This window comes from Mustela nivalis (assembly GCF_964662115.1).
Source record: "Mustela nivalis genome assembly, chromosome: X".
Lineage (NCBI taxonomy): Eukaryota > Metazoa > Chordata > Mammalia > Carnivora > Mustelidae > Mustela > Mustela nivalis.
Genome location: NC_139040.1, coordinates 1,635,907 through 1,659,030, shown reverse-complemented (window position 1 = coordinate 1,659,030; position 23,124 = coordinate 1,635,907). Strand labels below are relative to the sequence as shown.

General features: G+C 45.1%; 1 long non-coding RNA gene and 1 pseudogene across 2 annotated transcripts in view; one reads left to right on the top strand and one right to left on the bottom strand.

The window, feature by feature from the left end:
• LOC309856038 overlaps positions 1 to 23,124 on the top strand; it is a 1,055,650-nt gene that overhangs the window by 754,152 nt on the left and 278,374 nt on the right. The gene's annotated exons all lie outside the window — the stretch shown is intronic.
• LOC309856000 (PWWP domain-containing DNA repair factor 3B pseudogene) lies at positions 1,013 to 23,002 on the bottom strand (annotated as a pseudogene). The gene is made up of 4 exons: positions 22,919 to 23,002; positions 19,929 to 20,076; positions 5,252 to 5,436; positions 1,013 to 4,530 (listed from the first exon to the last, which is right to left on the bottom strand). The product of its transcript is annotated as a PWWP domain-containing DNA repair factor 3B pseudogene (transcript).

Sequence of the window (23,124 nt, the reverse complement as noted above, 5' to 3'; positions counted from 1 at the left end):
AAATCAGGAGTTCTGGTTTCACATCTAGGCCATCAATCCATTATGTTGATAAATATTTCTCATTAAGAACATGAGGCAGAGCATCACAGTCATCTTGGAAATGATGGACCCACCTGGGTCCCAGGGTTGCCATCTTTCTATGGCACCTGAAATTCATCCTCAGATCAGAGCCTTAAACCACATCTTACTTGCTCTACTGACTCACAGTGCTATGGAGGGAGGGATGGGTGGATGGATGGATGAGGTAGTGAAGGAAATATTAGAATGTAGAGCCAGATATGGCTATATGAGAAGGCTGAAGTTGAGTGATATATTTGATTCAGAGAGACACGATGTTTATAGGAGAAATAAAGTGTGTTGTTCCAGTGTACAGCATGGAGATGATGAGTTTCCAAGTACTTTTCAGGACCGTGAGGATGTCATGTGGATTAGCCCAGGCAGAATGCCTCAGGAGTCGTTGGCGTCTCTCAGGCAGAGTCCAAGGAAGGTTCTGATGGGCCTGAAGCTTACACAGTTTGGTAGGCCCTCTTCTAAAATTATAAAAACAAGCATGAAAGTGGGTATTTACTGAGGGTGAGAAGAAAATTCATAACGGACTTTAAAATAGGAGGACTAAATCACTGAGATTCCAAAATCGTGCGCACGTGCGCGCACACACACACGGATGTATGTGTGTGTACATACATTACGGTTATATATTTAGAGATACCAGCTATGTAGCTGTACAATCTAAAGTACAATGGAGCAGAAGATCAAGGTAAAAGATACAATGGTTTTATTGTGAATCAAAACAGCGAACTCTTGCAAATTTCACACACACACACACACACACACACACAAATCACGTGGCCATATGAATACATAACATGGGCCTGCGAGGGACAGTTGATTCCCTCTAAGAATAAAAATGCACTCAGGTTCGTGTTAAACCTTTAGTGTTTTCTTTCACACCAAGTTTTTAAAGTAAACTAGCTTTTGTGACATTCCCCCCCCCCCCCAAAATGTTGTTTCAAGTTAGGATAACAATTCGTGGACTTCAGAATTCATCTTGTAGTTAGAGATGTTTCGTTGTATTCTGACAACAGCCATGTTTAGCCCCATGGAGGATTTCCCGTTGCCCGTTTCGGAGTTCCCATATCCTTGTCCATCTGTATTGCTCAAGCAGCCTAGTGGGACTTACCAGGCTGCCTTTATGACCGCTGGAACCTGTCCGGGCTCGTCAGCAAATAAGAAGAGAAGGCTTGCTTGGTTTGAGACAACGACTGTGTTTTAGGGGACACAGGTCCGGAACAAAGCGCATGCTTCCCTACAATGTGTGCCACTTAGATGGGCTCCTAGCAGTGAGCCTGGCTCAAATAGCTAAGCTTTGTGTATGATCACTCTCGTTGTCTTCCACATGGGGATAAAACACCACGTGTAAAGCATCTGGTCAGTTAGGAAGACAGCCAGGAGCCCGTTTTTAGGAAACCCTTTAGCCATCGAACAAGAGCTACTTCCCTAAGCGGAATCCGAGGGAAGCGTCGAGTCAACAATCTTGCACAGGCTGACCAAAGAAAGGTTTCCTGCACGTCGAGATTTCGTTCATCCACACGTGGACTGTGGGCAGATGACCCATTAACTTTGGATTCCAGACTGCCTTTCCAAGAACCATTTGAAGGTAGTGGCAATATATAGAAAACAAAACAGCTCTGCTGTTGGCTTCGCCCCTCAGGGCTATTTTTCCAAACAGATGAGCATGGCAGATCAAATTTAGGAATTACCTTGAGAAAGCGATCAGATCATTTATACTGAGGCCTTGCAGAAAGAATGAGAAATCCATGTGATGTTTCTGTAAACACCTATCTGAGATTTTTAAAAGCGATCGTGGCTCGATGTCTGACACCAGGGGTCTGTCACGTAGTAAAAGAATGTGCCCCCTATATTAAAGCACAAAGTACTGTCAAAAGCAACGTTATGAAAACATCTGGATAATTACACGTCCAAGCAAGTAGCGGGAAGTACAACTGTTTGCAGCACTTAACAAATTAGTTAAGCTTACAAACTAAAAACAAATGAACAGGTTAGCAAACTAATTAACAAGTTAGTTTGTGAAGCGTTTGGGAACCAGACATGATGACGGCCGTGCTACCCACAGGTGCTAGAGATGGATGCAAAAGGAATGCAGCATGTTCCCAGGGCCGCAAATTTACAGGATGTAATTTACATGCCGTACAGGATGGAAGGATCACACATTTCATACAGACAGGGCAGTGAGAGGTCTCCCTGCTAAAGTGTGGGCACAAGAAGAGTTATTTGGCTTTGCCCCTGGTTGCCGCTCTCTTTCTCATCCCCTTTACAATATTTTTATCAAATAGCTCTTTTTCCCGGTAATGCACCGGTGGCCCCTTTAGGTACTTTTGTTCTGCCTCCTCGTAACCTAATCCATCAAGTGCGGCAATTGAACAAATGATTGCTTCTGGCAGAAGAACTTCCAGAACAAAACTCACCTTGTCATCTCTTGCCAGAGTCAGCATTTTCTTGTCTATCTGTTTGTAGATTTCTTGTAAATGTCTTACCACGACATCCAACTGGTCTTCATCCTCCAGGTATGTTTCAATGCAGATCACGTACCGGCTTGAATTCAGAAATGATGCCAGCCACCTGGACTGTTTCCTGCCTTTGACGATGTCCAGGAGGTGGTGATCGGCTCCCTTTCTTTTCACAATGAAGTCCACGAGCTTCTGGTTGGCTCGGTCCCGAGCAGCCCTCATCCGGTCCGGGAGAATTTTCTTGTGGGGCCTCCTCCCACCCAGGGAGGCCTCCTCCTCAGAATCTTCCAGGTCGGCATAATTCACCTTTGGGAAATCGATCTCCACGTCCCCATCCTTGATGGCTTTCCTAATTGGGTAACTGACATCAGCGGCATAATAGTCCAGGAAAGAGCCCGCAAAAGACCCACGACCGAGCCCTTCTCTGTAGTGGGAAATCAGGGAGAAACACCAGTTCACACTATGCTCATACACTTTCCCGGCTCTCTTCATGAGTTTTTCCTTCTCCTTACAGTCCAGATGTTTTAATCTTCGAAGAGGAACTTGAATGCCACTCATTTCACAGGGCATGTTTGCCTCAATCAAAAGCACCCTTGCGGTCTGCTCTGTTTGGCTGACACTCTTTACCACTGCTGGCCAAAATGGGTGATTTTGAAATTTAAACCAGACCATCATTCCTCCTTCAATGGGACAAGGCTCTTGTGGAAAAGCCATGCTTATCGGTTGCCCCATTTCCTTGCCGACATCCTTTCTAATAGCAGTGGTGGGGTTAATGGCCTTCGAGTTGACGGAAGGCTGAAGTCCTTGCAGCCCTTTCTCAAACTCTAGTACCTGCAGCTTCCTTTTTTTATTTGCCAGACGGAGTGAATAACGCAGCCTCGGAGGAGGGGCACTGGAGGGTGCCGCGGCACCTTCCAAGCCTGGCTTCCGGGGACCCTCTCCGTGGTCCTCAACATTCCCGGAGAGGGCAGAGCCTTCGGAGGAGACGGCCAGCGTCTTTGGGTAGGTGTCATGGGCCTCTTCTTTCAGAGCCTTGGGTACAGTGAGGTTGAAACCTGGTGGCGGAGATCGAAGGGTGCCTCCATCTTTAGCACCTGTACCCTCCTCCTTGACGGGGCAATGCAAGGCCCTGACTCTCAAGGTGTGCCTCTTTTCCTTGCCCTCTTTCTCATAATCTCCTTCTGCACGTGATGGGAAGTTTGGGTACACGCTGGAGCTTTGTGAGGGCTCCGCTCGCGTTTTCCTGGGAATAGGCGTGGCAGTTCTGTGTGCCTGTGGTTGGCCACCGCCTGGGGCGTCCTCAGTCTGTGAGCATACCAGCAGCGCTCTGAGTTTTTTGCTTCTCCTAAGACGCCTCAGTAAGCTCCCTTTGGGCTTCCGGAACTTTCTACGAGATCGCTTTTGTGGTCCCCTTTGGGACGCTTTTGTGGTCCCCTTTGTGGTCTCTGGATCATCTGATGCTCTTGCTGGACCCAAATTCGCTCTCTCATTCAGAATCTCTAGGGCCACTGCAAGAGCGTTTCTGTAGGGCACTTCCTGTCCTGGTGGGACACTGGCCTTCGGCTCGGCTATCAGCAAGGAGGCAACGTATTCAATCTGAGACTCATTTAGGATCTTTGTGTCTGCGGTTTTCACTTTAATTTTTTCATCTACTGAGAGTATTTCGACTTCGAGAAAAAGTGCCCCTTTCCTCTTATGTCTTGGTGAGGTCCTAGCTCTGGACAAAACCTTTGCGGGCCAAACGTGGCCTTTCCAATTGCATAGGACATACTCAGCATCCATTATGATTTGAGATTCCTCTCAAGAGGTAATTAAGAGAGGTCGAGAGGTCTGGCCATCACACCCACAGGCACGGCAGGTCTTCCCTAAAACAGTGTTCTTCACCACACCCTTTCGGCCTTAGGACCGCAAAGGGCTCCCAGCTTGTGTGGCCCGTCCTTCTTCACCTGAATCTCCCAGGGTCCCGGGAACTTGTGCTTTCAAGGGACTATGCTGGAGAATCCTGGAATGTGGGAAAGGAAAAGAAGAAAAGTATTAGGAAGCAAATTCCTTCTGTGAAAGTAGAAGAACGATGGTCAATGAGAACTGATAAGAGCGCAAACAAAGAAATAGAAAGAGTGTGTCTCCGACAGGGGGTAAACCCATGGCAGCTATCGGGCGGAAAAATACAGAAGATACCAGAGGCGTTTTATAACCGTCCAAACCCAACTTCTTGCCCTGCTTGTTACTACGGCGTATTCAAGAGCGTCTGTATGGGGAGGTGGGTGTCACTTCCCAGATCTCCTCTGTGTTACTGGACATCCTGCGCCTTCTGTGCTCCCTGGGGCTCATCCTGGGGGGATGCTTCGGTTTTCCTTTCCCTGGTGGGTGCTAATGCCACCCGGTGCACCCAAGGAAGCCAGAGGTGATCTCCAGCCTACAGACACTGAATGTCAGCACAATATCGTGTTCAGGAGCCTGAGCTTAGAATCCCCAGAGGCTCACGAAGGTCATCCTGGGGGTTACTGGTACCGTCCTTCGTCAGGATTGCTGCAGGCGTGGGCCATTGGCTGCGCCGTGCACATTTTCATTTCTCTGTGGTGGTTGAAAAGGCTGGTCCCCTGCCCCCGGCACCATTTGGGGTAAGAAAGTGACTGTAGGGCGAGGAGCAAAATAAACCACACTCCAAATGTCAACACGAAACGATTGCAAATGAAGTGTTTAGTAAAAGAGGAATGTCTTACAGGACACCACGTGGATCGGGGGGAGGCGAGGTTCTGTGAGCTGCAGCTCTTGATTCACATACTCCAACTGCTTGTCCGGCAGACCCTTGACTCTGTTCTGTGCTTCTGAAGTGCACTGTCCTTCCAGGGATCGAATGACATCAACTGTAGATGCCCAGGACCTACCATATACCTCTAACGTTAATCTAGAAAATCAGAAAAGCAGATGGGGAATTAAGCCAACAAAGTGGGGATGGGTTTATCATTTTCCCTTCCCCAACTCTGAAATGCAGGCCATTCTGAAACAGAAAAAAAAAAATTAGTTAAATCTCATTTATAATGTGGACACATCTATTTGCTTCCTTCTTTTGCGTTTCCAAAGTATTTCGACGTTAAGCTACTTAGTTTAGGCCAGTCCTCCTATTTCAGAACCGTGGGAACTACTGCTTTCATGATAGTCTTTTTGTCTGCCTTGGAAGCATTGATTTAATAGGAGCAGCTGGTGTGTGTGTGTGTCTGTCTGTGTGTGAGTGTGTGTGTGTGTGTGTGTGTGTGTAACAAAAATGGGGTCTATAATGTAAGCGTGTCTTGGTGTTTCTCAAGTAACATTAAATGGGTTTGTAGAGAACACAAAACGGGTGGGGAGATATTTACGGGAGGCCATACATGATAGATGCTTACTGTCAGTGTGATGGCATATGGGCCTGTCACACGTTTCCTATGCGTCCGTGTACACATGCCTGCACATATTGCCTAGGACTGACTACCTTTCTTCCCTCAAGCGCACATTGGATCACTGTTTCATGTGAATGCTGATTTTTTGCATGGTTTTTGTGAATCTCTTTACAATGCGGTTTCTTCTGACATTTTAAAAACTTTATTCAAATACATTTCAAACATTTAGATGTGTGTAAGGCAGAAAATGCAGTTGTTCTCTCAATCCCTCTCCCCGCCCCCCAAGAAATACCCTGTTAATGGGTCCTACTTCTCTGTATATACACTGTTCAAATGGGCATTATAACTCACAGATTTGAGCTCGTCCATTATCAGTTTCAAATGATATGTTTCATAGTACAAAATATTATTTCCCTAATAAATGCATGAGTGCACAACTTTTGTTCACACACACTCATAGATATAACAAGAAATGTATGGCGACTAACTATACCTACTTTGGGGATAGCCCGCACACACCTTTTCTTGCCGGAGTGTATGATCCCGCAGGTATTGTGTCCTCTGCTTTAGAGAACTCAGTGTGCCGGCTCTCAGAACACAGGTGTCATGTGAGGACACAGAACAAAAGGGAGAAGGAAAAACAGGTGACTCAGCCAACTGCAGTCTCCCTGCAGCAGGACCTGCCAGCCCCTCATACAGGAGTGCCTGAGTCACCTCATCTCCAACCAGATAGCTACCCGTCCCCAAGACACACCACACACACACACACACACACACACACACACACACACACGCACTCAGAGTAATGACGTTAGAGGCCCAAGATGCCTGATGTTGATGCATATAATCCATGCTTTCTGCTCTACACACGCATGCAAATGTTTCTGCTTCCGGAGCAGATGTCATTTTTAGCTCCTTTCAGTTCCTTATTTTGAAAATACACATGGAATTATCTAAACTGTTGTTTAAAATTATAAAGTGGGGAAAATGTTAAGCAGCAGTAATCTGATCACCGAGGAGGAATGCCAACTGCAACTATATGGGTCCAGAGACTCCCATCATTTTTTATTCTGTTTATACATATTTTCTGTAAGATATTAAAAAGGGCTTTAAAAACCATACCGCCTATTTGAATATCCTCTCCTATTCTCATTTGTGTACATCTATCTGTTCAACTAGGAATGTTGAATGCAATGGAGTAACTTTCAGCAGACAACCAAAATGTCAATGGCAGTTCATTCTCCGATGACCAAAGCAATGCACCCTTCAGAGAGGCAATCGGAAGGGAAGGGTGTTAAAGGAAAATATTAAATCCTACATGGCCTTCTCACCATATGCTTTGGCCCATTGCCCAGATAACTCCCATTAAGGGTTGGTACACAATGTTGCAAATGATTTCCCTTTTATCTTTCGTACTAACAGGAGCGCAGCTCTCTTCTTTCCCCCCAAAGATGTGTACAGGTGGGTGTATAGAAAGACAGATGACAGATAGATAGAGACAATGATATGTAAATCTTGATCCTCTTTCGCACACCAGGAACAATGTATTAAAAACAGAACCTTTGAATGACACTAAAGTAACCCCCCAATCCTCAGAGGGCTTGGATATGAAAATGTGTCCAGAATTTTAGTTTACAACCATATCAAACATGCCTGCCCAGTAAAAATAAATAGAATAAAACAGAAGGGGAGGGGCGCCTGGGTGGCTCAGTCAGTTAAGTCTCTGCCTTTGGCTCGGGTCATGATCTCGGGGTCCTGGGATTGAGTCCTGCATCTCAGGGCTCCCTGCTCAGCGAGGAGTCCGCTTTTCCCCCTCTCTCTGCCCCTCCCCCTCCCTCCCCCCACCCCCGCTTGCCCACTCGCTCTTTCTCTCTCCTCTCTGTCTGTCTGTCTGTCTGTCTGTCTCTTTCTTTCTCAAATAAATAAATGAAATATTTAAAAAGGAGCCTGGAAGGGAAATGGTACAAACAGCTCCTCCACAATCTATAACTTCACAGTCCATTCCGGACCATCAAGAAATAGAACCCTCAGACGGACCGGCTACGGCATTTAAGTCCTGGTAAACTTGTGTTCTATTCCATTTGCCCTTTGGTTAAGGAATGAAGAGAACTTGATGGCAATGGGTATTTATTTTTTCCAATCAACAGCCATGAGCTCTGGAAGAACTTTGTTGGAAGCTTTATTCTTCAACTCCTTTCCCCAGTAAGGGCTGTATAATCACTTCCAAGGAAAGAAGAAAACAATCCTCTGAAGGTCTTGTCTCAAAATAAGGGCACTTTCCTCGATATAATTCCCATACCACCCCACTCCCCAGAGGCAGGCCTTCTCTCACCTTTACCCCAACACCCACTCATTCCTTCCCTACAATGACTACTTATTTACTGGACTTTGGTTGTTGTTGTTGGGGCGGGGGGAGGAGGGGCATCAGGAGAGGGAGAGAGAGAATCTCAAGGAGGCTCCATGCCTAGTGTGGAGCCCGACGCAGGGCTCAGTCTCACGACTCTGATATCACGACCTGAGCCAAAATGAAGAGTGGGATGCTCAGCCGGCTGAGCCACCCAGGCACCCCTTGGACTTTCTTTCCCTTTAAAAAAAAAAAAATTATTTATTTATTTGAGAGACAGAGAGAGAGAGAGCGCGCGTGCACAAATCGGGGCAGGGGAGGGGAAGAGACAGAGGGAGAAGCAGACTCCCCACTGGACAGGGAGCTAGGTTTTGTGATTTTGAACTGTCCCCCAAACATGGATATCCATTAAAAAAAAATGCTGGCAGTTGCCCCTTTTTATTATAAAGGCACATCTTATGTAATTTCAGTTATAAAAGAAAATACGTTCTTGCCTATTTTTGCACCTTTCCAGTGCCAGATGAATTCAGCATGAACTTTCACATGTGAAAGTTGTTTTGGGGGTTTTATTTATTTATTTATTTATTTTCAGTGTAACAGAATTCATTGTTTATGCACCACACCCCGCGCTCCATGCAATCCGTGCCCTCCGTGGTACCCACCACCTGGCTCCCCCAACCTCCCACCCCCCGCCCCTTCAAACCCCTCAGATTGTTTAAAAAATATTTTTATTTACCTATTTGACAGAGATCACAAGTAGGCAGAGAGGCAGACCGAGGGCGGTGGGGTGGGAAGCAGGCTCCCCGCCGAGCAGAGAGCCTGATGTGGGGCTCGATCCCAGGACCCTGAGATCATGACCTGGGCCAAAGGCAGAGGCCTAACGCACTGTGCCACTCAGGCGCCCCACATGTGAAAGTTTTTAAGCATTCATCGGGTTTGAGTTCCATTTGTAGAATAACGGAATGGGATTTGATATCTTCAAACCTTTCCCTTATGTTGTTCACTAGTTGCGTAAATTCACAGAGGTCATGCCTGCTTGGAAATCTGGGCTATTTTTGTACAAACACTTAAATGGAAAATATTACAGGCTGGAAAATCATGACCTGGCCTCAGTTTTCTCTAAGAAGTGAAACAGTTAGGCTTGCTTCTTACCTACAAATGATCAGCTACAACACTAAATACACATACACCTTCAAATTGCCAAGCTCTGCCTCCCAATTTTTCCTTAAGGAAGGAGGAACCGCAGCAGCTACGCCTGCAGGCACACACCACCAAGAGCCATCTACTCAGAGAAGGAGAAGCAGGAGTGCTTGAGCAAAGAACTATACAAAAGTCAAGGTTTCCCCCAGGGCCTTGTTTTAAGACTAGAGTGGGGGGGGGCTTCCCTCCCTTGCCTTTCGCAGACTCAGGTGGTTTCTCCTATCAAGTAGGCCAACTTTCTTCCAAAGGTGCTCTGTTACCCCTCCAGCTCCTATTACCGGCCACGGGGAGACCTCCGCCACCATCCATAACACTAATGAAATCACGCGCGGCATTGGGGTTGAAAAATATCAAGGACATCCCCCTCTTTCCTGCAGGTGAGACCTCCATAGCTACTCATATCCAGGTGAGTGGACAAGGTGCGTATTTCAGAATGTACCGATTTCCCTGTGTCGTGCGCAAGAAGAAAAAGGTGCCCTCGTTCACAAGAGAAGTCATTGCACTGTAGCTTGTCACGACAACATTGGATGTGTGCCAGGTGCTTGCTACCCAAGGGGAAAGACTAACAATCCTATAATCTAAGCCAACAAGGGTGTGTTATGTCTCCAACACAAAGACTGATGCAGACCTTCACGTACTGACACAGGAAAAAAAAATTCAGACCAAAACAAAAACAAAAACAAAACAAAACAAAACCAAACCCCCCACATACCAAAAACCAAAAACCAACCAACCAACAAACAAAAAAACCCCCAAACCAAAAAAACAAACGACTAACTAGAGGCCAATTAAGTACCAATAATATCCTTTATGTAAAGCACACATTCACACGGAGAACAACAATATATACTTCATCTTAGGATACAAAAGACATGTAAATGCAAGAGAAAAGTCTAGAATGGTAAACAGAAATGTCATGGCATTGTTTCACCGAAAAGAGAAGAAGAAAAAGGATGGGAGTGTGTGGTGAGTGAGGGTATACATCATCGTTTTTCAAATGTTTTAAGATATTACAGGGAGGACAAATTTATGTATACCTAGGCACCAAAACCTTGCTTTACAAAGATTCTAAGGAGATACAAAATCAAATACTGGATGTAAGTGAACAAAAAAGGAGGCAAGCAAAGCGGTACCATACCACTGCAGAGAAAGCCGTGAGAATAGACTTGAAATGCCTTTGAGGTATATTTTATATTGATCAAAGGAAATATCCATTATTAAAATGTATATATTTAACCACATAAGAGATATTGTATTGCAGTCCAAGAAGAGAGAAGTGTTGCTGAATGTATGAAGGAACAATAGCCAACAGTGCTCCAAAACAAAGAAAAACTATCGGGTGGTATACTGATATGCCAACCTGCGAACATAACACACTTTCTCCCTTCCCACTCCCCCCGTCACGCGTGCACGTGCCCGCGTACACACACACGCACACGCACACGCACACACACACACACACACACACGAAAAAACACACACAAACAGGTCTCGGCTCATCATAGTAAAACTTCTAGAAACCAAAGGGAAAAGAACTGCCTTAAGAGCAAAGAGAGAAAAACAAACATGACTAATAGGTGATATTCCCTTATTGTTTTAATTAGAGAGAGCTTGACAGAATTATTTGGAGACCAAAAGAGAAAGAAAAACAAAAACAAAAACAAAAACAAAAAGCAACAGTGAGACCAGAGCGCCATGACAGGAAGTGTGGGCACTTGTAGTTCTGGAGAAACCAAGGGATGGTATGATGGTTCTGAGAAGCCATGACCTCTGAGGAGGAGACCTCAGAGCTTGGGCTCAGACCTTGTCTTTTAGGGATGTTTCTCAGTTTGTGTGTGTGTCAGCTACTCGGGGTGAGCACAGTATTATCCCCAAGGTTACGCAAAGTAACATTAGATTTTTCCAATCCTACCCATCTCCCTCGTTTGCTGACTCCTGATGTTCTCTCTCATATCGTACACATAGTAACTTTACTGTAAGTAGGTGTAAATGAGTAAACTTATGTCCTTAAAGGTTCATGGGACAATTGTTAAGCAGAGGTACACAATGAGAAATATTTGGGGATCTCTGTTTTCAAGAACTGAGGTAACCATGCCCTTGTGCAATGCTGTCACCTCAGGAGAGCAAAATGGGACTGGGGTGTGACAGGTTATTCAATCCCCTTAGCCCCCCACAAGAAGAGCTGACATCCTCTCTTACAAAACAGGAGGGATTAGAGCTCTTAATGTCCAAAGACAGCGTGTGTCTTAAAGACCACACGCTGGCAACACACACACACACACACACACACACACACACACACACACGACTCACATTGATAGCAGACACCGACTAGTCTCGATGTTTCAAGAGTTACTCCATCTCTCCAGTCTGTAAATATCCTTGTTAAATGTTTCTGCTTCCAGGAAAGAATGGCCTGCCCCAGTTGTCATGGAAACCAGAATGTCATCAAAACGTTCTCCCTGATGTTAGCTTTCTATGGAAACGAGGAAGTACTAACACATCCTCAGATGCAGAGCACTGATGTCACTCTCAGTCAGTTACACCCTGACCAACCGAATGAATGAGTGAGTGAGTGAGTGAGTGAGTGAATGAATGAATGAAATATTAGAGACAACACCCTATGTTCTGAGAAAAGGTATTGAGGGCAGGGGAGTTCTTGGAAAGTGGATTATGGAGGAAATAAAGTAGAAAGATAACAGCTTCTGTTTTCCCGTCACACACACACACACACACACACACACACACACACACACACACACACACACACACACCTGGAATCCAGGTCCTGTTAAGGGCCTCCTTTCAACCTGCCAGGACACATGAGGCCAGGAGTATTTGTGTAGGTGGGATCCAAGGACTCTCAGTCAATTTAAAATGACCCAAGAGGAGAAATCGTGTGAGGATGAAGGACTTGGATGTCTGTCAGTGAAAGGCAAACTAGAAGCTCAGGACCAAATGACCCTGAGTCTACAGTTGGACAAGTGTGTATTGACAGGGCTTTCAGGACACCAGTGATTCCTGAGAAGAGACACAACTCCCCCAAATGTCTTTGATCTAGGATGATAGGGAGACAGAGATGAACCTCTCACATTTGGGATCTGTGCTCAGATTTGGGATCTGTTCACAGAGATGAACCTCTCACATTTGGGATCTGCTGCAACCACACTGACAATGAATACTATGCTCAGAGACAGGGCTCCTACCATCAGGGCACACAGCACCCACTTCCTCTCCCATAGTCATTTACATTAGGGGGCAGAGCCACCCTGTGATGTAGCTCTTCCTCCTGGTAATGAGCTCCAGGCAATTCTTCTGTGGCCAGTCCTGGACAGTGATGTGCTGGAGACGGGCCCTTGGGAGGGGAGAGTACAATTCCAATGTCCAGGGTTTTCCCATTTCTGTGATATAAAGACTCCCATTATGGCCAACTTCAAGCCACTGACATGAGGTCACGGAATGCTGATTTGGCAAGTGATGCCCCCAAATCAGCCCCTCATGAGATGATGATGATTCCAGACAGACCCAGCACAGCCCTAGACCCCAGATTCTGGAGCCAGACAAAGCCCTCCCATTCTACATGCGATCCAAGAGAGACGTGCAAGCAGGACTTTTTTTCTTTCTTTCTTTTTTTTTTTTTTTTTTAAGATTTTACCTATTTATTTGACAGAGATCACAAGTAGGCAGACAAGCAGGTAGAGAGAGGCGGGGAAGCAGGCTCCCCGCTGAGCAGAGAGCCCGATGCGGGGCTCGATCCCAGGACCCTGGGATCATGACCAGAGCCAAAGGCAGAGGCTTTAACCCACTGAGCCACCCAGGCGCCCCAAAGCTGGTCTTTTTACATAACCGTGTGCCAACTGAATGAAGGCTTTCCCCAGGTTCTTAGTGTAGAGGAGAGGGAGAAAGATACCGAGACCCCCTCCCCCCAACCCCCATGTAGCCTGTGTAGGTTTTGGGGAGGGAAAATAGTTGGGTGCATCCATGGTCGAGCTTTTCAAATCAGACATGCTCGAAAGACCGACGCAGGTTTGAGTCGCAGGTCTGCGTCTCCTCGCCTGTGTGACCTTTGCGCTGCGCCCTAACGTCCCTGTTCCCTAGGCTCCGTTTTTCTCAAATCAGCTAATAGTGTCTCTGCTCTCCAAGGGCTGATCCTCATGAAGGAACAGCAGACTTCGGCAGTGCCCAGTGGTCATTCTGGGAGGCCTTGGGGGTGGTCCCTGAGAACCCTCTGGAGGACCAGGGAGGTCTTCTTCTCCCTACGCAGTATCAGTGACTCTGGATGGCTTGGTTGCCTTTCCATTGAAACAACAGATTGCAAGAGGTGAAGTGAAGAGGCAGGTAAGAAAATCCAGGTCCTTCCTATTCAGGAAGGTATTAAATAGATTTGCAATGATGTAAAACAATGCCATACTTTTAACACTTCTGTTTGTTTTCAAAAATGTGATTTTCTTTCCCGAAGCATATTTACGTGTAAGCAATCATGGGCTTAGTATTATTTTTTTTTTAAATTTTTTATTTTTTATAAACATATATTTTTATCCCCGGGGGTACAGGTCTGTGAATCACCAGGTTTACACACTTCACAGCACTCACCAAAGCACATACCCTCCCCAATGTCCATAATCCCACCCCCTTCTCCCCAACCCCCTCCTCCCAGCCACCCTCAGTTTGTTTTGTGAGATTAAGAGTCACTTATGGTTTGTCTCCCTCCCAATCCCATCTTGTTTCATTGATTCTTCTCCTACCCACGTAAGCCCCCATGTTGCATCACCACTTCCTCATATCAGGGAGATCATATGATAGTTGTCTTTCTCTGCTTGACTTATTTCGCTAAGCATGATACGCTCTAGTTCCATCCATGTTGTCGCAAATGGCAAGATCTCCACTCCAAAACTGCTAGAACTTATACAGGAATTCAGTAAAGTGTCAGGATATAAGATGTGGGCTTAGTATTATTTTTAAATGAATACGTTAAAATGGGACTGCTTAGGTTTTGTTTCGTCTTGTTTTTTTTTTTTTTTTTTTTTTTTTTTTTCCAAAACACTTCAACATTTTATTATAGTGGTCAAAGAAACACTATGTTTAAGTAAAATATTTCTTTACTGCACTGAGATTCACATAACATTCTAGAGCATACCATTCAGTGGCATGAAGTAAATTTGCAGTGTTGTGAAACCATCACCTCTTTCTCCTTAACAGAACATTTTCACAAGTTCTAAAGGACATCTCACGCCCATCTTAACACCCAGTCACTCCTCACTCCCACCGGCCCCCAACCCCTGGCAACCACAAATCTACGTTCTGTCTTTATGGGCTGGCTTATTCTGAATATTTCATATGAATGCAATCACACAATATGTAACCTTTTGTGTGTAGCTTATCATACGCAGAATAATCATTTTAAAGTTCATCTACATTGCAACATTCCCTTTTGTGTCTGCGTAATATTCTGTTGTATGGCGAGTCCACCTTATGTTTATCCAGTCACCTGTTGATAGAAAACTGGGTTGCTTCCACTTTGGGCTGTTTTGAATAGTGCTACTATGAACATACGTGTTCATGTGTTTTTTTGAATGCCTGTTTTAAACTGGGGGGTGTGGGGATATCTCTGCTGCACCATATGCTAATCGTATGTTTAAGCTTTGGGGGAACCACCAAACTGTTTTTATTTTTATTTTCTTTTGAAGATTTTGAATCTTGGAACACTACATCAAAAACTAATGGCGTACTGTATGATGACTAACATAACATAATAAAAAGTAAGTAAATAAAAGCTAGAGCAAAAAAAATAAATAAATAAAATGAAGATTTTGTTCATAGCAGCAATGTCCACAATAGCCAGACTGTGGAAGGAGCCAATTTGCCCTTCAACAGACGGATGGATAAAGAAGATGGGGTCCATACACACAATGGAATATTGCGCAGCCATCAGAAAGGATGGACGCCCAACTTTTGCATCAGCATGGGTGGGACTGGAGGAGATAATGCTGAGTGAACTAAGTCAAGCAGGGAAAGTCAATTATCACATGGTTTCACTGACTTGTGGAGCATGAGGAATAGCACGGAGGACGTTGAAAGAAGGAAGGGGAAACGTAGGGGGAGAAATCGGAGTGGGGGACGAAGCACGAGAAACTGTGGGCTCTGGGAAACTGAGGGTTTTAGAAGGCAGGGGGGTGGGGGGATGGGTGAGCCTGGCGATGAGTATTAAGGTGGGCACGGATTGCATGGAGCACGGGGTGTTTTATGCAAACAGTGAATCATGGAACACTACATCGAAAACTAATGATGTACTGCAGGGTGATTAACATAAATTTTTTAAAAAGTTTTCATTTATCTGACAGAAAGAGAGAGAGCATGAGCACAAGCAGGGGGAGATGCAGAGAGAGAGAGAGAGAGAGAGAGAGAGAGGGAGAATGAGAGAGGGAGAGAGGGAGAAGCAGGCTCCCCGCCAAACAGGGAGCCCACCACAGGGCTCGATCCCAGGACCCCAAGATCAAAACCTGAGCCAAAGGCAGATGCTTAACCATCTGAGCCACCCAGGCGCCCCTCCCCAAACTGTTTCTAATGGTGGCTGTACCATTTTAAATTCCCACCAGCAGTGTATAAGTCTTCCAACTTCCCCACATTCTCAAGAGCAGTTTGTTATGTTCCCCCTAATGTTAGACATCCTAATGGGTGTTAATACCTATTGTTAGGTTTTGATTTGCAATTCCTAATGACTAATCATATTGAGCATACTATCATGATAGCCATGTGTATATCTTTCTTGGAGAACTATGTTTTCAGATCCCTTTCCCATTTTTATCATTTGCTTTGTCATTTGGTTGGAGTTGTAAGGGTTCTTTATATAATCTGGTTACTAGACTCTCCCTAGACATATGATTTGCCAGTGTTTTCTCCCATCTTGTAGGATACCTTTTCTCTCTCTCTCTCTCTCTCAACATTGTCTTAAAAAAAAAAAAAAGCCCTTCTGTTTTATTATTTATTTGACACAGAGAGAGAGAGAGACAGCGAGAGAGGGAACAGAAACAGGGGGAGTGGGAGAGGGAGATGCAGGCTCCCCGCTGAGCAGGGAGCCCGATGCGGGGCTCCATCCCAGGACCCCAGGATCAAGACCTGAGCCGAAGGCAGACACCTAACTGACTGAGACACCCAAGTGCCCCTCAATAGTGTCTTTTAATGCAAAAATACTTTCATTTTGATGAAGTCCAACTTACCTATTTTTTTTTTCTTTTGTTGCCTTTGGTCTAATATTTAAGAGATCCAAGGTCATGAAGGTTTACTATGACATTTTATTCTGGGAGTTTTATAATTTTAGCTCTTATATTTAGGCGTTCTGTGTGTGGTGTGACTATAGTGTCCAACTTCATTCATTTGTGTGTGGATATACCATCGTCCCGGGGGCCCTTGCTGAAGAGAAGATACTTAACCCTCCCCTCCCCCTGCTGGAGGGTCATCCTCAGTCACCTCTCACCCAACACACTGGTGAGCTTACAAGAGCCAGTGAAATGTTGAACAGCATAAGGAAGGGAATTAGAAACAAAACATATTTCACTGGCTAAGCGTTAGCCCGCTAACTTGAAGTAGTCAGTATGAAAGAGGGGTTGGACGGAGTAAAATATTGAAGCTTTGCTTCTAAATCTTAGATGAAAGAAGTAAAACGAGTGACTAAAACCAGGAAGGAAAAAAACAAAACAAAACAAAACAAACCCAAACAACCCAGGGCTAGTAGCAAATTAAGGCAGGAACAAAAAAGTGAAGTGCTAAAGGAAAATAATATAGGGGAAGAGTGGGAGAGAGAGGAAGAGAGAAGGAAGGAAGCGGAGAGCATCCCCCAATTTCAAACTGTATCGCATGTCTCAGTAGGAGAAGGACGTATGAATTCCATTTCCTCCGTAAGTTTTATATTCTGTGAAAATTATTCTACCATGAGTATTGATTGCTTTATTAGTTAGAAGAAAGACTTAACAGTAGAATTGTATTGAATTGTTTTTGGAAAGTGGAACTTTTTTTTATTAACTAACCTCTGGAGAGACACATTGAAAATTCATGAACTCCTCCTGTAAGAAATCAAAACATGCGTGGTGCAATGGTCTACAGATAGGAGTCATCCAATACCTGTGTTTTTGTGTAGTCGGGTGACAACTGAGATGCATCCGTTTGAATTCCCCTTAAACGTTTAGTACAGACAAATTCAAGTTTGGTGTTGGAAAAAGTCAAAAGATGTCACAACTCAATCTTGGTTATTCATGGAGCAGATACTCCCCTAATGTCCTCTGTTCCTATTTCTTTCCTGTTTTCAGGTTTTTTTTTTTTTAATTTTGATATACTATTTTTATTATATGTATGTATGGGTTTTTCATGTTTTTAATAGTTTTCTAACATCCATGGACTACATTTGCAAAACAAAGACAGTGGTGTTAGGAAGCCACCAGATGGAGATGTTGAGCTGCCGTTGTTAATGACAGTCAGGTCCTCCTTGACAAATACAGTGGTTCCAACTTTAGTCGGGTTGAGAGCAACCTGGAGAATTTATTTAAAATGCAGATTCCCAGGGCCCGCCCACACAGTTGATTGGGCAGGCCTTGGGCAGATCCAAGGAATCTGGACTTTTTAACCCTCTCTTTTCCGTGATTCTGATACAGGCGATCCCATGCACCACACTTTGAGAAACTCAGATGTAAATGGCCATTGGAACCATGGGCATACATGGAAGCATTTAGGGAAAGGGTATAAGTTGAGAAAAGAACCACGTAAAACCAAGTCCTGAGGAATGCCATCACGTGAAGGCTCATTTGAAAAGAAGGAGCTAGCGGGATGCCTGGGTGGCTCGGTCGGTGAAGCGTCTGCCTTCGGCTCAGGTCATGATCTTGGGGTCCGAGGATGGAGTCCCCTGTCAGGCTCCTTGCTCAGTGGGGAGCCTGCTTCTCCCTCTCCCTCTGCCTGCCTCTCTGCCTGCTTGTGAACCAACCCCCCCCCCCCGACAAATAAATAAATAAGTTATAAATCAATCAATCAATCAATTAAATAAAATACATAAAAGTAAAATAAAACAAACAAACAAATAAAATCTTCAAAAAAGAAAAGAAAAGAAAAGAAGGACCTAGCAATGGTAATAAGAAGTTGCCAGAATGAAAGGGGATAGCAGGAGGGTATGCAGTTATGGAGGCCAAAGGAGAACAGGGAGAGTGGAAGGAAAAAAAGAAGAGAGGGGTCAACCAGAACTGTACGCAGTTTTTTTTTTTTTGCTTTTATTCAAACATCTGTCATCCTCTCTGACTTCTGTGGGAGAAATACTGCCTTAAAAGATAAGAGTGCCCTTGAGACATTTGACATACCCTCAATAATTCGTATACTTAAACGGTACGCTTCCCATCCCGAATCCACGTTTGTTAATGAAATGTTATATGTAATCCTGATGATGAAAATATTTGTTTTTTATGCTTTCAAATATACGGCAGGCACAAGTTTGCATTCAGTGTTTGATATTCAGGAAACTGTGTACCAGTGGCTAAAAGAAGTGGCCATAATAATGGCCAAATAATAATTATTATAACATACTCACAATTAAATAGAATTAATTATGAACATTAATGTCATTATACTGTTACTAACACTTGAGTGCTTGCCTTATATTATTGAGTGCCCTTGAGTGTTTTTATGCATTACTTCCCTTAATTTCACCCCAAATATGATGAGACAAATACTATTGCTGTGCCTTTAAGATAGTAAGAAAGTCAGCGAGGCTTAGAGAAGTCAAGAGATTAGCTCACTGCCTCACAGTCCATAAAGTGGGATGGCCTTGTTTAATTTCATGCTGGACTTTCAGTTCAGGCTTTGAGCATTTTTGTGAGTTTCCCTTTAAGAAAACCCAATGTAGTCAAGTTTTACATTAATTTTAGAAAGGCACAGGTTTCAGGGTCTTCCAGCTCACCACCTAAATCCTTGCACTCCTCTCCACCTAAAATCCTTGCACTCCTGTAAAATCTTGCAGTCCTGGGCCCCCAGTTAGGCATCCTTTCCCAGCTTTCCTTGCTGTTAGGTGTGACTGTGTGACTGAGAGCCAGGCAATGGGATGTCAGCGGAAATGATGTGTGCCACGGCCAGACCAGACTTGTAGAAACCTTGTACCTGGTGCACCTCTCTGCTCTTTTCCCCTTTGAGCAAACTGCAAAGCGGGCCACCTCCAGGGCAAACGTGGAGGCCACGTGTTGAACGTGGCAGACTTTCTGACAGCCTGGGTCCCTGTAGACGTGCACGGATAATGCCCACCAGGAGGACATACTCACTTTCCCGGAAATGTTACAGGAGAAATAAACGAAGTAGTTTTGAGTCATTAAATGTGTTTGGGCTTAACTGTTACAGTGAACAGTCCACCGCACCTGATACGAGTTGGGTAAAAAGAAATTTCAGTTATGCACTGCTCTATCATTATGAATTGCATTTTACTGCATTTTGAATAGTGGCTCAGACAAATACCTTTATTCCTGGTGACACGCAGTAGGAATACGTCATTCAGCGCTGGTACCACAGCTCAAGGAGCCAGGATCTTTCTTCCTTCTTGTCCCTCTATGCTTAGCTGTGGCTTTTGTCTCCAAGGACACGGACGTTGTATCCGTATTGCTGGCTGGCAAGAGAAAGGGGAAAGATCAAAGCGGGGAACTAGCTGCGTCTTTCCAGTTCAAGAAGCTTTCCTAGGAAGGCCACCGGTGTCATCTGGGACAGGAGCTGGACTGGGCCATGTGCTTCCCTCTCTATGCGATGGGGTCAAGGTTCTGGTAGCAAGGATGAAAGGGTGAAGGATGGAATGCTTAGGTGGGTACAGGACCCTCCACAGCACTTACCTTACGTTATCTTTATCAATTACCCAAACCCCTTGTGGCAGCTTCCTACAAATTCAGATTTCCCCTCCTCGTGGCAGCCATAGAGCATCAGAATGTCCCTGAAAATTTGGAACCGGAAAATCGTTGTTGAACTACCGATCTCTGCCCTGCCGAGGATAGCCCCCTTGTGCTTGTCACCTGGTCTGGTCTGCACGAACTCTTCAATGGGTTTGTCATTTCATAACCTTTAGGTGCCCTCCAAAATGTCAAAAATAGTACCTCCCCCATTAACTTGTTTTGAAATTTACGTCAAAAACAACAACTTTGTAAAGGACCTCCACGTCTACAGTGACACTCTTCAAACCATTTTCTGTGTTACTGGAAGAGACAACACTGCTGGAGATCATGATTTACAGCTGAAGATGTGGTTTATTCTCAGAGAGGCAAAGTGACACAAAACAGTGACGGGCAAGGGCCAGGGGACAGCAACGGGTCAAAATACCAAAGGTCTGGCCCTAGCCCTACTGCGCAGCTCTGCAAACTTGGGTAAACATTTGTACTCTTTGATCCTCATCCTCTTAAATTATAATCTGGACTTACACTAATTCATCTTCCAGAGGGTTATTGAGGTAATTAAATGAGTCATGGGTATGTATACTTTCAAAGGGCAGTAAAGCCCACAGAAGTGCTGTTGGTTTTTTTTTTTTTTTTTTTTTTTTTTTTTTAATGGGCAGACAGTGGCCAATATGCATTGTAGGTTCCAAATCTGGTTGGTAGAGTTGTGCAGGTTTCCCTCATGGTCAAAGTGAGGCAACATAGTACAGTCTCATTAGCACGCAGATGATTGGATGACAGTGCAGTGAGAGGAGAGAGGCAGCACAAGTCACGGTGGCAGGCAAAGGAAGGAGTGTCAAGCAAGACCCAACAGAGAAGCTGGCTGAGCTTGTTCAAAGGCCCAGTGGCAGGAAACAGCAATGGTGTGCTTGAGGAAACTGTAAGAAGCTCAGAATGGAGAGGACAAAAGGGGAGTCAAAGGAGTCAAGACGCTAAGTGTCCTCATATGTAGAGTAGACCCTCTTGTGGAGGCTGTGAGGAACGGCTGAAGAAACTTAGGCATCACAGTGTAAGCTAATATTCCCGGATTCAGAGTCAGACGGATCTGACTTAGAATCTTCATTCTAGCAGAAGCTGTGGTTTTGGCGCGGGATAAACGAAATGACCGGTGGAACAGGATAGAGAAGCAGAATCAGGGACATAGAGAATGTTGACATATGACAGACATGGCACAGCTGACAGCGGGGAAAGCGGGCACCATTCAATAAAGGAAGATGACACAATTATTTTTTCATGGGAGGAAAAAAGCAATTAGATCACTTTCTGACAGGGAACACAAAAATCAAGTTAGCATGAACAAAGACTAAAAAAATGCAAAGTAACACCTTAAAACAATTTTAAGAAAATGTAGGAGAAAACTTTTATGACCTTAGGGTTCAGACAATTTCATTCTAAAAGGCCCAGGAGGCAAGGGGAAGAAATGGATAAATTGGAAAACAACAACGCTTAAAACGTGTGTTGATAAGGACGTTATCAACACAGCGCCCAGGCAACCCGTGGAATGGATAAAAATAATTCCAAACAGTCTATCTGATAAGAGATTAAAATCCTGAACACATGAAGAGGTCCTATGACTCAGCCACAATGGGAAAAGGAAAAAAAGACAGATTAAAAAGTTGGCAAAGGACTTGACTGGACATTTCTGCAAAGAAAGTATGCAAATGGCCAATAAGCACATGAAAGGATGCCGAACATGAGTAATCAGCATCGAGGTGCAGATCAAAACCACGAGGAGGTGGCACTTCACACTCGTTGGGATGCCTGTTACCAAACAAACCAACAAAATGCAAACAAACAAACAAACAAACAAAAAACAACCCTCTCGCCCCCCCCCCCAAAACCCAACAGAATAACAAGTGTTGGCGCAGAAGTGGAGAAACGGGAACTGCTGTGCTCTGCTGGTGGGATTGTAAACAGGTCATTACCGGCTCTGAGCTCGTGGACTCCTTTAAGCGCTGCGAAACACCCTTGCACGTATGCCAGGCATCAGAGTGTTCCCAGCATCACTGCTTTTCGGGGCTCTAAAGTGGAAAGTATCCACATGTGCACGGACAAGGCAATGGATGAACGGACTGGGGAGCCGTCCCACAGTGGCGTGCGCTGCCGCAGGGAAGAGGAGAGCAGTAGGGCTCCGTGGGATAGTATAGACACTGCTAGGACGCAGTGTCGGGTGAAGAAGGGAGTGGCGGGGCACGAGGCAGAACGTGATACAGTTTATTGTACCATCCGGGCAGCACACCAGGAGGCCAGGACCGTCAAGGATACATACACGGGTCTCTAAAACAAAACAAAAACCAACCAGCCGACCACCCCAAACAACGACGACGACAATGACAACAAAACCCAAACAAATAAACAAACGAACGAACAAAACACCCTAGAAAGCGGGGCGGGGGTGGCTTACACAGGGCAAGCAGGAGGATGGCTATTCCTCTGGGAGTGGAAGCAGTGGGTGGGAAGGGCCCCGGGAGGACACGGAGCGGGAATTGTCCAAGTGTCCCAGGTCAGGAAGGTGGAGGCTTGAGCACCGACCTGTTCCACACTCCCGTATCCTTTTGTGATTTCCGCGGAAGATGACCTGTGTAACGTCCTTGAACCGCAGCCGGGTCCTCGGACCTCGGACCTCGATCCTCGACCCTCGACCCTCGACTCTCGACCCTCGATCCTCGACCCTCGACCCTCGATCCTCGACCCTCGATCCTCGATCCTCGATCCTCAGGACCAGTGAGTGCCTGGAC